Genomic DNA, 12867 nt, shown 5'->3' with positions numbered 1-12867 from the left:
ACTGACTGTTCTTCCGAAGGTCCTGAGTTCAAATCCCAGCAACCACATGGTGGCTCACAGCCATCTGTAACGAGATCTGACGACGCCCTCTTCTGGATTGTCTGAAGACAGCTACAGTGTACTTACACATAATAAATAAATAAATCTTTAAAAAAAAAGAAATGAAGCAATGTACTGCTTATATTTCTGGAGAAGTCTGAGGTCAAGGCATAAACAATGCCTATTCTCTCCTTCACATATGGCACTTGTTATCCATGTTCTTATGCAGCGCTATGAACAAGGCAGCCCTCTCCTGGTAGCAGTTAGTGGGGGTTATGGGCCCAAGGAAAACAGATGATCAAATCCTAGTAAGAACCATAGTCAATCCTAGAGCACTGAGTGTGAGCTCTGACAGCCAGTGAGCCTGACTCATCAAAGTGCCTGCTCTTTATACATCCTGGTTCTTCTCCCCACTCAACACCGAATAAGTTTTAGAGAATCTTTTTCCTACAGAGTCTGAAGTCTTTCATTCTGACCCACCAAACAGTCAGAATCTCCCGTATACATTCAAATTAACTACCCATCTGCATCACAATTCCTAATTTACATATGGGCAGGGCCGATTGGCCTGTTTCCCAGGATATTAAAACAACATCCAAACTGCTACTTGCCAACACATCTTTCCTGTTCTTCATCAGCTGTTGCTTTGCTTCTCAGTAAACACTTGTTTGTCCATCTGCTGTTCCTCTAACCATGAGACATCGACTCAGGAATCTGGCAGCAGTGGCAGGAGGGGTGACCCTGCCCACTTGGGAGTCTTTTAGAAGGGTGCAGTAGTAACGCAGGGCATCACTGGTAAGCCGGTCCTTGGATTGGCTCCCATTTCATGCTGTCCATTCACCTTACGTACATCTTCCTGCTGCCTAGTCACGAGTAGCCATGGACTTTTGCTTACAATAGCTTTTCCTTTGTAAAACATCCTCTCTTTTGGCTAATTGTTTTGTCTTTTTATTGATTTGTGGGCATTTTTAGATGTGAGCTTACTTATTGGATATATTTGCATCATACAAGATATGTATGTATTTACATGTGTAGCAAATATTCTTTACCAGACTACGTTCTTCTCTTGATGTCTTTTAAGATATTTACTTTTTCTATTTTTAATTATATATAGGTATATGTGTCTGCACATGGGTATGTATACTTAAGGGCAGGTGCCACAGAGGTGAGATATAGAGTCTGGAGCTGGATTTACAAATTGTTGTGAACCATCTGATGTGGGGGCTGGAAACCAAACTCCTCAATGGTAGGTAACTTTTGACAAATTACAAAATTTCAGATTAGCAGACTTCTATGGCTCATGCTTTTGGTGAAATCTTACTGAAGGACTTGATGCAAGCTTATTCTATAGAGTAAGTCAGGAGTGTAGGAACCATGTGGCTTGCTGCTTTTTTTTTTGTAACTAAATCTGCATGGGAGCTTAGCACTTCCCATTCATTTATGAGCTGTGTGTGGTTGCTTAATGTGCTAACAGTCCAAGACCATATGGCTGAATGTCACTTGAGTGTGGCCATTACAGGAAAGATTTATGAACTCTCCTAAAATATTATTTCCCCCATGTTTATGCATGATGTCTAACTGGAGGAATTTTTATAATTTTATGAAATATGGGCTGTAATTTGAATGTCTTTAACATGTTATTCTATAGAATAAGCATGCATCAAGTCCTTCAATAAGAGTCCACCAAAAGCATGAGCCATAAAATAATATAGTTTGAATGTGATGGAAATTTAACCTCCAAGAATAGTGCTGCAACATTGGTATTAAGGTTCTTGGGTCATGAAGAACCTCTCCTTATCAGTGCATTCATATCAGTATTGTGATAACACTGTTTGCTAAAGAAAAAAATCCTACTCACTTCAAATGGCCGTGGTACTCTTATTGCATCACAGGTTACAGTTTATGAATTGGCCTGTTTGGAACTGTTTTCTGTTATACTGGGCTATTTATCATTGCACTGATACTTACCCATGTGAAGGATTGTGGCCTTGTGGTGACTCTTGATGTCTGATAGAGTAAGTCTTTCTGCAATTTCTAGACTATGATAAGTTATTTGCATTTTCCATACAAATTTTAGAATTTCTTAATAAATTTCCACAATAAACCCTCCTGATCTCAAATGGGATTGCATTGAATCAAGAACTTACTTAATGGTGTGGGGGGCAGAGTGATGGCTCATTTTCCAAGACAGCCAACTGCTCTTCTAGAGGCCATGTATTCAGCTCTCAACACACACCTCAGGCAGCTTGCAAGCACTTATAACTTCAGTTCCAGGGAATACAATACTTTCTTCTAGCCTCTTCAAGTCTCTGTACATATGTGTGCATGTATAAAACACACATGCACATACAAACACACACAAAGTCTAAAAAAGGAAAGTTACTACTTCTGGCAGAATTGACATTTTGCAGTACTAAGAACCTATCCACTTACTTACGTCTTCTTTAATTTCCCTGGAGCATTTTCTAGTTTTCAGTTTATTTATCTTGAATGTCTTTTATTAGGTTTACTTCTAGACTTATGAAAATATGGTCTCTTAAATTGAGATACTATTCACATAATATAAAATTTGCCCTTGTGACCATGTAAGTTTAGTGACTTTTAGACCTTTAACAGTGTTAGAAAACTGTTCTTTAACCCTTTCTTTTTAACCCTAAAACATTTCCTTCTAGAAATATTTTTCCTTTCTCTTTAGCCCCACCCCGTAGCTGTTAATTTATTTCTTGTCTCCATGGATTTGAATATTATTTATTTCACATAAGTGTAACATACACTATGTAGCTTATTGTGCTTATCATGCTTTTATGTGCATACAATAGCCTGATTCATTTTATTCTTTTTTATGGCTGAATAATATCTGTTGCATGGATATACATGACATTTTACTTTGAAATTCATCAGTTGGTAAATATTTGTGTTGTTTTCACTTCCTGATTATTATAAATAATACTGCTAGTATGTTTGTGCACAACTTTTTATGTAAACATTGTCTTAGTTACTTTTCTATTGCTACGATATAACACTATAACCAAGGCAACTTAGAGGAAAAAGAGTTTATTGGGGCGGGGCAGTGGTAGCACACGCCTTTGATCCCAGCACTTGGGAGGCAGAGGCAGGCGGTTTTCTGAGTTCGAGGCCAGCCTGGTCTACAAAGTGAGTTCCAGGACAGCCAGGGCTACACAGAGAAACCCTGTCTCGAAAAACCAAAAAAAAAAAAAAAAAAAAAAAAGTTTATTGGGGCTTACAGTTCTAGAAGTTTAGAGTCAGCATTATGGCAGAGAGCATGCAGCAGGCAGGCAGTTATAGTGCTGGAGAAGTAGCTGAGAGCTTATGTCTTAATCCGTAAGACCTAATAGGAAACAGCATGGGCTTTTGAAACCTCAGGGCCCACTGCCTGCAGTGATTTATCTCCTCCAACAAGGCCACACCTCCTAATCCTTCCCAAATCCTTTCCAACTACCAACTACCAAGCATTCAAATACATGAGATTGTGGGGGCATTTTCATTCAAATCACCACACTCATGTGGTTTTTGTTGCTTTTAGACAGGATCTATGTAGCCCTGGTTTTTCTAGAACTCATTATGTAGGACAGGCTGGCCTAGAACTTACTCTGCCTGTCTAGTGCTGGGATTACATATATGCACTACCACACCTCTTTCTCTTTCTCTTTCTCTTTCTTTCTCTTTTTCTTTCTTTCTTTCTTTCTTTCTTTCTTTCTTTCTTTCTTTCTTTCTTTCTTTCTTTCTTTCTCTCTTTCTTTTTTGAGACAGGGGTTCTTTGTGTAGTTCTGGCTGTCCTGCAACTCACTCTGTAGACCAGGCTGGCCTTGAACTCAGAGATCTGCCTGCCTCTGCCTTCCAAGTGCTGGGATTAAAGGCATGCGCCACCACTGTGCAGCTCAATATGCATTTTCAATTCTCTTGGAAAAGTATACCCAAGAATGGATTAGTTATGTCACGGAGAAAGTCTATTTTTAACTTTCTGAGGAGCCACTAAACTGTTTTTATGCAGTGGCTACATCATTTTCCATTCTCAATAGGTCTGATTTTGTACAAAATCTAAAATTTCTTTGTTTAATCTCTTTAGACAGTTTACAATAATGTTTACCAATACCTGATTTAACTTCAGCATCTTGCTTATTGTTTGCTATCTAATTAGTTGTTTCATAGTTTTGTTGCCATTTTACTGCCTATTAAATTGTTTTTGAAATTCAAATTTGTCTATACTTTTTGTTTCTTCTTTGTAATTTTTATTTGCTTACTGTATGTTATTTTATCCATGTTTTCATCCATGAAGTGCTGCATTGTGTGTGTATAGCACTGAGCTTCATGGCAGGTTATTCCCAGCTCTTACCTCCAATCTGCTGTTCTAGTGTTTCTGCCCATGCCTTTCACCTTTATTCATGCTGTAAACTCAAACACAATATTCCTGTTTTGGTTCTCTGTGTGCCTGTAAGAGGCCAGAGGTTAACCTCAGCTGTCATTCCTCAGGTACTATCCACCTTGTACTTGGTTTTTGTTTGTTTTTTTTTTTTTTTGGTTTTTCGAGACAGGGTTTCTCTTTATAGCCCTGGCTGTCCTGGAACTCACTTTGTAGACCAGGCTGGCCTCGAACTCNGAAATCCGCCTGCCTCTGCCTCCCGAGTGCTGGGATTAAAGGCGTGCGCCACCACGCCCGGCTTTGTTTGTTTTTAATGACCTTTGTTGATGTGCGTTCATGGATGGTCAGAGAATGGCCATTCTTTGGGGTTGGTTCTCAGGCCTGCTGTCAAGGGCCTTTACCCAGGAAGCCATCCTGTTGGTTCTGCCTTGTTTGTTTGTTTGTTGGTTGGTTGGTTGTTGTTGTTTTGAAACACAGTTTCTCATTGATCTGGAACTCACCAAGTAGGCTAGACTGGTCAGTGACCCCTAGAGATCCACCAGTCTGGGTCTCCCCAGTGCTGAGGCTACAAGAGAGTGCCATCTTGCCTGGCTCTTTTCATATGGGTTCCAGGGAACCTGGAGTGCAGGCCATGTGGCTTGACAGCAAGTGCCTTTACCCCATCCATTCACCCCACCAGGCCTGAAGAAGGTTCCTTAATACCTTTGCAGTGCAGATTTAATGGCAATGCCTTTCTTCAGCTATTGTCAATTAAAATCTATTTCTTCTTCTCATTAGAAAAACTGCTCCATGTGATATAAAATTTCACCCTGACAAACTTCCCTTCAAGCACGCTGCAGCTTTTCTCCCACTGTTTGTAGCTCACATAACTGCCAATGAGTTGTCCAATTTTGATCTGCATCTCTCTGTTCATAAAATTTCTTCTTATATCTGTCAGTCTTTACCTTTTATTTTTGGCAATTTGAATGTGATGATTGCAGCTGGTTTTATCTTGTTACTCTTATTTATGCTGCTCAGGATTCCCTGATGGATCTTGTTGGCTGCTTTCTGGTTGCTGTAACATGGACTTGAGACACTCAGCTTATGAAAGGGAAAGGCTCATTGGCTCATAGTTTTGGAGGCTTTAAGTCATTTGGTTGGCCTCATTGATTTGATGAGTTAGCACATCATGGTGGAGTCAGTGGTGGAACAAAGGAGAGGATAAGACTGGGAGTTGGGGTCCTGTTTCCCCCCTCAATGACATACCTAAGTGACAGAAAGGCTTTCTACTAGATCCCACCTCTCCTTCATCTGCAGGCTTCCCTATGGCACCAGCTGTGGGAAAGTTTTTAACATATGGAGAGCCACTGAGGGCAAATTACAGTAACTATTACAGATTTGTATTTCCCTCCTCTTCCCTCCCTCCCTCCACTCCCTCTATTTTTCATCCTTGGACTCTTTAAACTTGGACCCAGGTTTTCATACTTGATATCTTAAACATGAAAGCCTATAGGAATAGCAGGACTGAGTTCCATTAATCATACTTAATCACTACAGACCTAATAGCATAGAGTGCCACCCTGTCAACCCCTCTCCACACAGAGTAAAACCTCCACTCATCCATCTGCCCTCATTTGTATGACAGGAACTGAAAAAAAAAATCACAAATAAAAAAATCTCATGGCTGCCGGGCGTGGTGGTACATGCCTTTAATCCCAGCACTTGGGAGACAGAGGCTGGTGGATTTCTGAGTTCGAGGCCAGCCTGGTCTACAAAGTGAGTTCCAGGACAGCCAGAGCTACACAGAGAAACCCTGTCTTGAAAAACCAAAAATAACCAAAAAAACAAAACAAAAACAAAATCAAAAAAACTCTCATGGCCTGCTTCCCTCATACTGTATAAAAAGAAAGAAAAAAAAAAAAGAAAAAAAAACCCAAACCAACCAACCAACCTTGTGTTTATCTACACTGATCAGACTTAGATGAATTCTTTAACCTTTTACAATTCAAGGCCACCACATTAAGATTTCCCTAACTTGTTTGGGTCAGAATCTTTTTCTGTCAATCTGAGCTTTTATTCAATTTAGTCTTGGTATACATGGATGATACAGTTAAGGCTCATCTTCATTGCCGTGAGAAGTATTGTAGTCTTTCCCATCAGTGACTCTTACTACAAAGGAACCAATAGAGAGCATCCTCTCCAAGCCTGTTTCTTTGGCCAGCACGTCCCTTTGGTCATCCTCATGAAGCCTCCAGTCTTCCGCGGCACACGGTCACGTGGTGGGTGTTCGTCCATTTGGTGCTGCCTGACACAGTGTGCCTTTCCCGAGCTGTTCTCACTTGCTGCAGCAACCCTGACATTGTGCTTACTCTCTTCCTTTTCCATGCTTCTATATGACACCTACTTAACAAGTTCACAGTCTCTTGAGCACTTTGCTGTGGATGTTAATCCCACATATTAAGATTTTTAAAAAATTTACACATCTCCAATCTTCTAGTCCGTGAGATGAAGAACTGCAGGTTCAGTCTTGTACAGACCGCTCTTGCTCTTCCAGCACTCCTGGCTGAGCTGTACATGTTCTTTTCTTCTTAGTGGGTCCACATGACCCCACCCTGGTTACGCTCTGACCTTCATTAGAATCCTCCTAAAAGTACTTACCTTATTGTTTCTGGGGAGTTGTTGAACATACCCTGTCTTACAGAGGAGAGCTTCATTTTCTTAAAGCAGTTGAAAGTGGTAGCTCTCAATAGGGATGCTCTCCTTACTTTGGCAGACTTATATGTTTTAGGTGAATCTCAGAATTCAAGATTCTCGGGGATATCAAGCCAAATATTCCAAGTACCATATTCAGTACACATAGGAACTCAATTGTAGTAGATTATAGGTTTCTTGTTTGGGAGTTGAACAGTTTTTGAAGAGAATCACTAATAGTTACGTTTTGGAAATAGAGCCACTTCCTATGCTGCTAAGGGGGCCCTGTGGCTTTTCCTGGTCTTTTAACTGCTTGTTAGTTGCTTTCAGCTTTTCATCTTCTTACAGCACCAGTCCAGGTTAGCTTTAGCCATAGAGACTCATTGTCCCTGAACCCATATTCACATGTATCAGATATATCAATCTAACTATGCTAGTCATCCCTGTTGGGAGCTGGTAGAAGCTTCAACGGTTGCAAAGCTGGATATTTATTTCCCTCACCATCAGAGAGAGTGGCCTTTCTATCAAAGCCATGTGAATGATGTGACTCCAAATCCCATCATCTTACCTACTTTCCTAGATGTCTCCAGTATCAATCCTGGTTGGGCTTCCTTGTTTCCCTTTGTCCAACATGGTCATATGATATTCTGTCTATGTGAACTCACCTTAGCCTTTAGCTGACATACATCAAGACTGTGAGTATTCCAGTTAACTATGTTCTGAACGATAGCAATTCAAGTATTGTCCTCCCTAATATTTTCAGCCCGTAGATAGTTAAATCAGCAATGTTGTTTTGTTTTATAGTAAATCAATTCATATTTCTTTAACAAAATGTCTCAGGCCAAGTGGTGGTAGTACATGCCTTAAAACCCAGCACCTACCCAGCCAGAGGCAGGTTTATCTCTGAGTTCAAAGCCAGCTTTGTCTATAGAATGAGTTCCAGGATAGCCAGTGCTACACAGAGAAATCCTTTCTCAAAAAACCAACCAACAAAAACCCACAATGTCTTAAATTACAATTTATAAACAATAGAAGTGCTGCATCAGGCTAAATGTGCAGGCAAAATTCCACTGCATATGAAATAAAAATAAACAAGTTTATTTTAAAATTCAAAAATGTCTTCACCACCACTAAGAGTTTTTCTCATTCATTGCCTTTCTACATTGATTTTCTTGGTGAGAATCTATCCTGTCTTCCTTTTAACTTTGTCTAATGTGTTAGCTCTCAACTTAGTTGTAATCTTCCATATTTCCATTCCAGATTTCACCCTTATGTGCCTTTTTCCAAGTCCTCCAGATAAACTAGCTTACTCATAATTACCTAAAAATATTGTTTTTCTAGTTCTTCTGGTTTTCCTGAGCTGTTTCTTCATTCGGTTCTTAACCATGGATAGGTTATAAAGTCCATGACTTAATCACTTAACACAAAGTCATTTTCTCTCCAGTTTAGACCACTTTTGAATGCTAGAGTATTTTGATCCTTTATAGACTTTTATAGTGTTCAATTATAATGTTATAAAACATTTAGAAAATAAAAAAATTCAGAATAGATTATACATTTTAAATTTAATGTAACATATTTGTATGTGTTGGTAGTTTACCTGCACGATGCACCCAATGAATGCAGTACCTAAAGAGACCCTAAAGAGACCCATCAGAGGTCCTTAGACCCTCTGGTGCCGGAGAGAACAGTTGTGAGCTTCCATAGTGAGCTGGTGATTGAACCTGGGTCCTCTGGAAGAGCAGCCAGTTTTCTTCACCAGAGCCATCTCTTTAGCCCCAGATTGTACTTTTTTTGTTGTTGTTGTTGTTTTGAGACAGGGTTTCTCTGTGTAGCCCTGGCTGTCCTGGAACTCACTTTGTAGACCAGGCTGGCCTCGAACTCAGAAATTCGCCTGCCTCTGCCTCCCGAGTGCTGGGATTAAAGGCGTGCACCACCANNNNTGTAGACCAGGCTGGCCTCGAACTCAGAAATCCACCTGCCTCTACCTCCCAAGTGCTGGGATTAAAGGCGTGCACCACCACGTCCCGCTCAGATTGTACATTTTTAAGGAGAAAAATGACGGGTTTGTTTTTAGGGAGGATGAAAATACTTTTAGTGAAAGTGTAAAGGGGACAACTCTGTCAAGTGAATGATAGTTAAAATAGCTTGACTTGTCTGTCGCCTTTGTGTGTGATCCCTTGAAAAGAAAGTGACTTCTGAAAATACAAGTTATCCCTGAGAAATTTTTTGTCTCCAAAGAGCAACGATATTGTGTAAGTCTGAAACCTCTGAAGAGACCATAAATTTTCCTGTTCTCTAAATTTAGACCCATCAACAGTAATGTCAGTCAGCCATTTACTTTAAACATATCAAAACGAGTTATGGTAAAGAGACTATCCATAAAGGGATAGATCTCATCACATATAAGTGACTCTTAGAAATATGTAATTGACTAAAGCCATGCAGTACTTATTTTACTAAGACAAGTGAAATGCCTAGCATATAGGGAACCAAAGTTAGCTGCCTGTGCCAGGACCTCTGTAGAGGGATGCGCATGTAACTAAGAGAAGCCACAGAGTCTGAAGGGCTCTTCAGGACTGTGGGGAAGATTGGATCACACGTGTCCCTTCCCCCACTTCTTTTTTAAAGCTATAGTTTATTGAATTAAGAGAATTGAAATTTCACTATCTCCATTTTAGAATGGCTAGGAATGCTTGAAGAAGCTCGGATTATGTAACTCTTGTTCCCCTAGTAAATAGCATTCAAAGATTAAACTAACTGAAGTAGAAAGAGAAATGAAGTCGCTGATAGTGTTTTAACTGACCTCGATGATCCAGATAAATTTAAATTCTTCATCTATAGCAATTGTGAAGTCTGTTAAGATACTTCTAGGTCAGAGGTGTTGCTGGTCTGAGCAGGGTTAAGTGGAATGGATGGTCCTGTTGTGGCTGTATAGAGTGGTAAGGATTTGAAAGCTCAACAACGAGTGAATGGGTTTTGCTCTTCAGAGGGGGGCCTTGCTATGTAGCCTTCATTATCCTGGAACTTGTTCTCTGCCTCACCTCCAAAGTGCTGGAATTACAAGCATGCACCACCACACTCAGATCATCCTTAGAGGGCTAAGAGGGTCTTTATGCTACCTCAATAGGCCCATAGATTACTTTGTGGCAAGTTGGCTACCTGCATTAACTTCTATGTTTTTCTTTATTTGTACTATTAATTGACAAGCAAACAATGTTTTTGAGACAGAGACAATGTAATCCTGGCTGGCCTGGAACCCACTTTGTTGACTAGATTAGCCTGGAATTGGGAAACCGATGTTGGGATTACAGACATGCACCAATGCACCCTGTGGACAAGTACAATTTTTTGGATTTATGTTTTGACAGACATAGATGAATAGCTTAATCAAGCTAATTTATAAAGAATTACCTATACACTTATTTATTTGTAGACAACACATACAGTCTATTCTTGTAGCAATTTAAAAGACTGTAGTATACTATTATTTACTATAGTTAATGTGACACACAGATTTCTAGAATTTTCCTCCTATATAACTGAAGTTTTTATATCCTTTGAAAACATCTTTCCAATCCCCCAAGCCTTAGAGCATAGATCCTTTCTCAATGTGGCTGCTGTGGGTATGGGTAAGTCTATATTTCTCGCAGTGCCTTGGGCAGCTATATCCTCTGTGGGTGCATAGAATTTATGATTTATTGACTTGAGATCTCATATCACATCTCCTTAGAACAAAAGACTCACTTCAGATGAGATGAGGCAATTTTTTTAGGACTATGCAAATCAATGGTCCTACTACACAACCTACCACCAGTAAACCCAAGAGGCTATCAACCTAAGCATGAAGTGGCATGACCCTGGGGGCTTATAGATGACTTCCAGGAGCGAAAACAGAACTATTCTTTAGCATGTTGTATACATCTTCAGATTGTGGTTAGTGGATGGTGTTTGTCCCCTGAAACTAAAATACTAGTTTTGGTGACCACAGATGGGAATAGCAGTGTGCCTACGCAACATAACCCTGTTTGTTAGCTGTCTTGTCAAAATACCTGACAAAGAAACTTAAGGATGGAAGGGTTAATTTTGGCTTGCAGTTTGAGGGTACCATCCATCATAGGAAGAAGGCAAAGTGGCAAAAACTGGAAGCTGCTGGCCATATCATATACACAGCTAGAAAGCCCTAAGCAATGGCGGTGGTGCTCAGCTTCCTTCTCCTTTTCATTCAGTCCAGGCCCCAGCTTGTGGGAGGGTGTTGCCCATAGCTAAGATGGTAAATTTCCCACCTTAACTAACCTAGACAACCCCTCACAGATATTCCAAGAGGCTTGTCTCTTAGGTATTTCTAGCTCCTGCCAACTTGACACTATTAAACATCACTCTCCACATGAATCACTTGGACAAAGTATTCCAGTTTTGTAGTTTTTAGAGTCTGTGGATTGAAAGACTTCTGGGGGAGGGGTTCCTTTTACAAAGTAGATGTTTTCTAAACATAAGACCATAGCTGCTTCTTGGTCACTTTGGACACCCTCTCCCTTTATAGCAGCTGACAGATGAAAAGAGCAGTGAACTTATGAGCACAATAGCAGGGATCATTGGCCTTGGTCATCATGAAGAGCTGATGCTCATACATACAGGGGCATGAAGAAATGGGAGTGTATTCAGGTAGCCTACTGGGACAGTTCTTATTTCTGTGCCCAGTTTTAACAGCTTGGCAATCACAATCTTGGAGGGCCAAAGCTTTCTGAGTATTGGAGACCTGAAATATACTATCAGATAATCCTAGACCATAGAAAACGCTTGTCAGGAGAAAGATATTTGCAGAATGATAGGTAGAAGAAAATGCCCTTAATCCCAAGATGCCACAGAGTGGCCCATGTTGGCTCACAGCTGCATTCAACTCATGAGAATTACATTGGTCTGTTAGTTGCCTCACCCAGAAATACCTGGGTGATGTATCCAGTCTTCTACCTATCACTGATTCAGACCCTGTGTGTCCCATAGCTCATGGCTCACAGATAGGTGGGCTCAAAGCCCCTTGCATCAAGGAGGATAATTCCAAGGCTCAGGCATGCTTAAGAGCTTCCTGTCAGGTTAGGCTATGACTAGGCTAGATTTCAGCTTTTAGATATTTCTTTGTTTTACCTCTTCTATGGTGCTATCCTGCCTGCTGTCTCCCTGCCTGCTGTGTCCCATCCTGATAGCTTTCTCCCAAGAACACGTCAATAAGTCAGTTGTATGAGAATCCTATGTCAGGCCCTTGTTTCTAGGTCCATTCTCCATCTACAAAGAACACTAGGGGGAACAGTATATACGTGCCTGTTATGCAGCATAGAATAAACTTTCTCCCAGGACAGGTGAGGCATTTTCTCTCACCTACCAGGAGATGACCCCTGGACCTATGCTTAGTAGCAAGTGACTATGAACATTTCACTACTCTTTTTTTTTTCCCCCGAGACAGGGTTTCTCTATGTAGCCCTGGCTGTCCTGGAACTAACCCTGTAGACCAGGCTGGCCTCGAACTCAGAAATCCGCCTGCCTCTGCCTCCCAAGTGCTGGGATTAAAGGTGTGCATCACCACTGCCTGGCTCATTTCACTACTCTTTTTTTTTTAATTTTTAATTTTTATTACGTATTTTCCTCAATTACATTTCCAATGCTATCCCCAAAGTCCCCCATACCCCCCCTCCCCCACTTCCCTACCCACCCATTCCCATTCTTTTGGCCCTGGCATTCCCCTGTATTGGGGCATATAAAGTTTGCAAGTCCAATGGGCC

At 40.7% G+C, this 12867-nt stretch overlaps 1 protein-coding gene across 3 annotated transcripts in view; it reads left to right on the top strand.

Moving 5' to 3' along the window:
• Positions 1–779: 779 nt before the first annotated feature.
• Positions 780–12867, top strand: part of Tex9 (testis expressed 9) — a 56135-nt gene continuing 44047 nt past the window's right edge. For 2 of the 3 annotated variants that reach the window (XM_029481054.1, XM_021172495.1), the window contains exon 1: positions 1236–1285. The gene's annotated coding sequence lies outside the window, so the exon portion shown is untranslated. Of the gene's footprint in view, positions 835–1235; positions 1286–12867 lie in introns of those variants that run through there. The other variant, XM_021172496.1, reaches the window with a different exon arrangement.

Source organism: Mus caroli, chromosome 9, assembly GCF_900094665.2.
Source record: "Mus caroli chromosome 9, CAROLI_EIJ_v1.1, whole genome shotgun sequence".
Classification (NCBI taxonomy): Eukaryota; Metazoa; Chordata; class Mammalia; order Rodentia; family Muridae; genus Mus; species Mus caroli.
The sequence above is the reverse complement of the archived record's forward strand: the minus strand, read 5'-3'. Positions and strand labels throughout refer to the sequence as shown.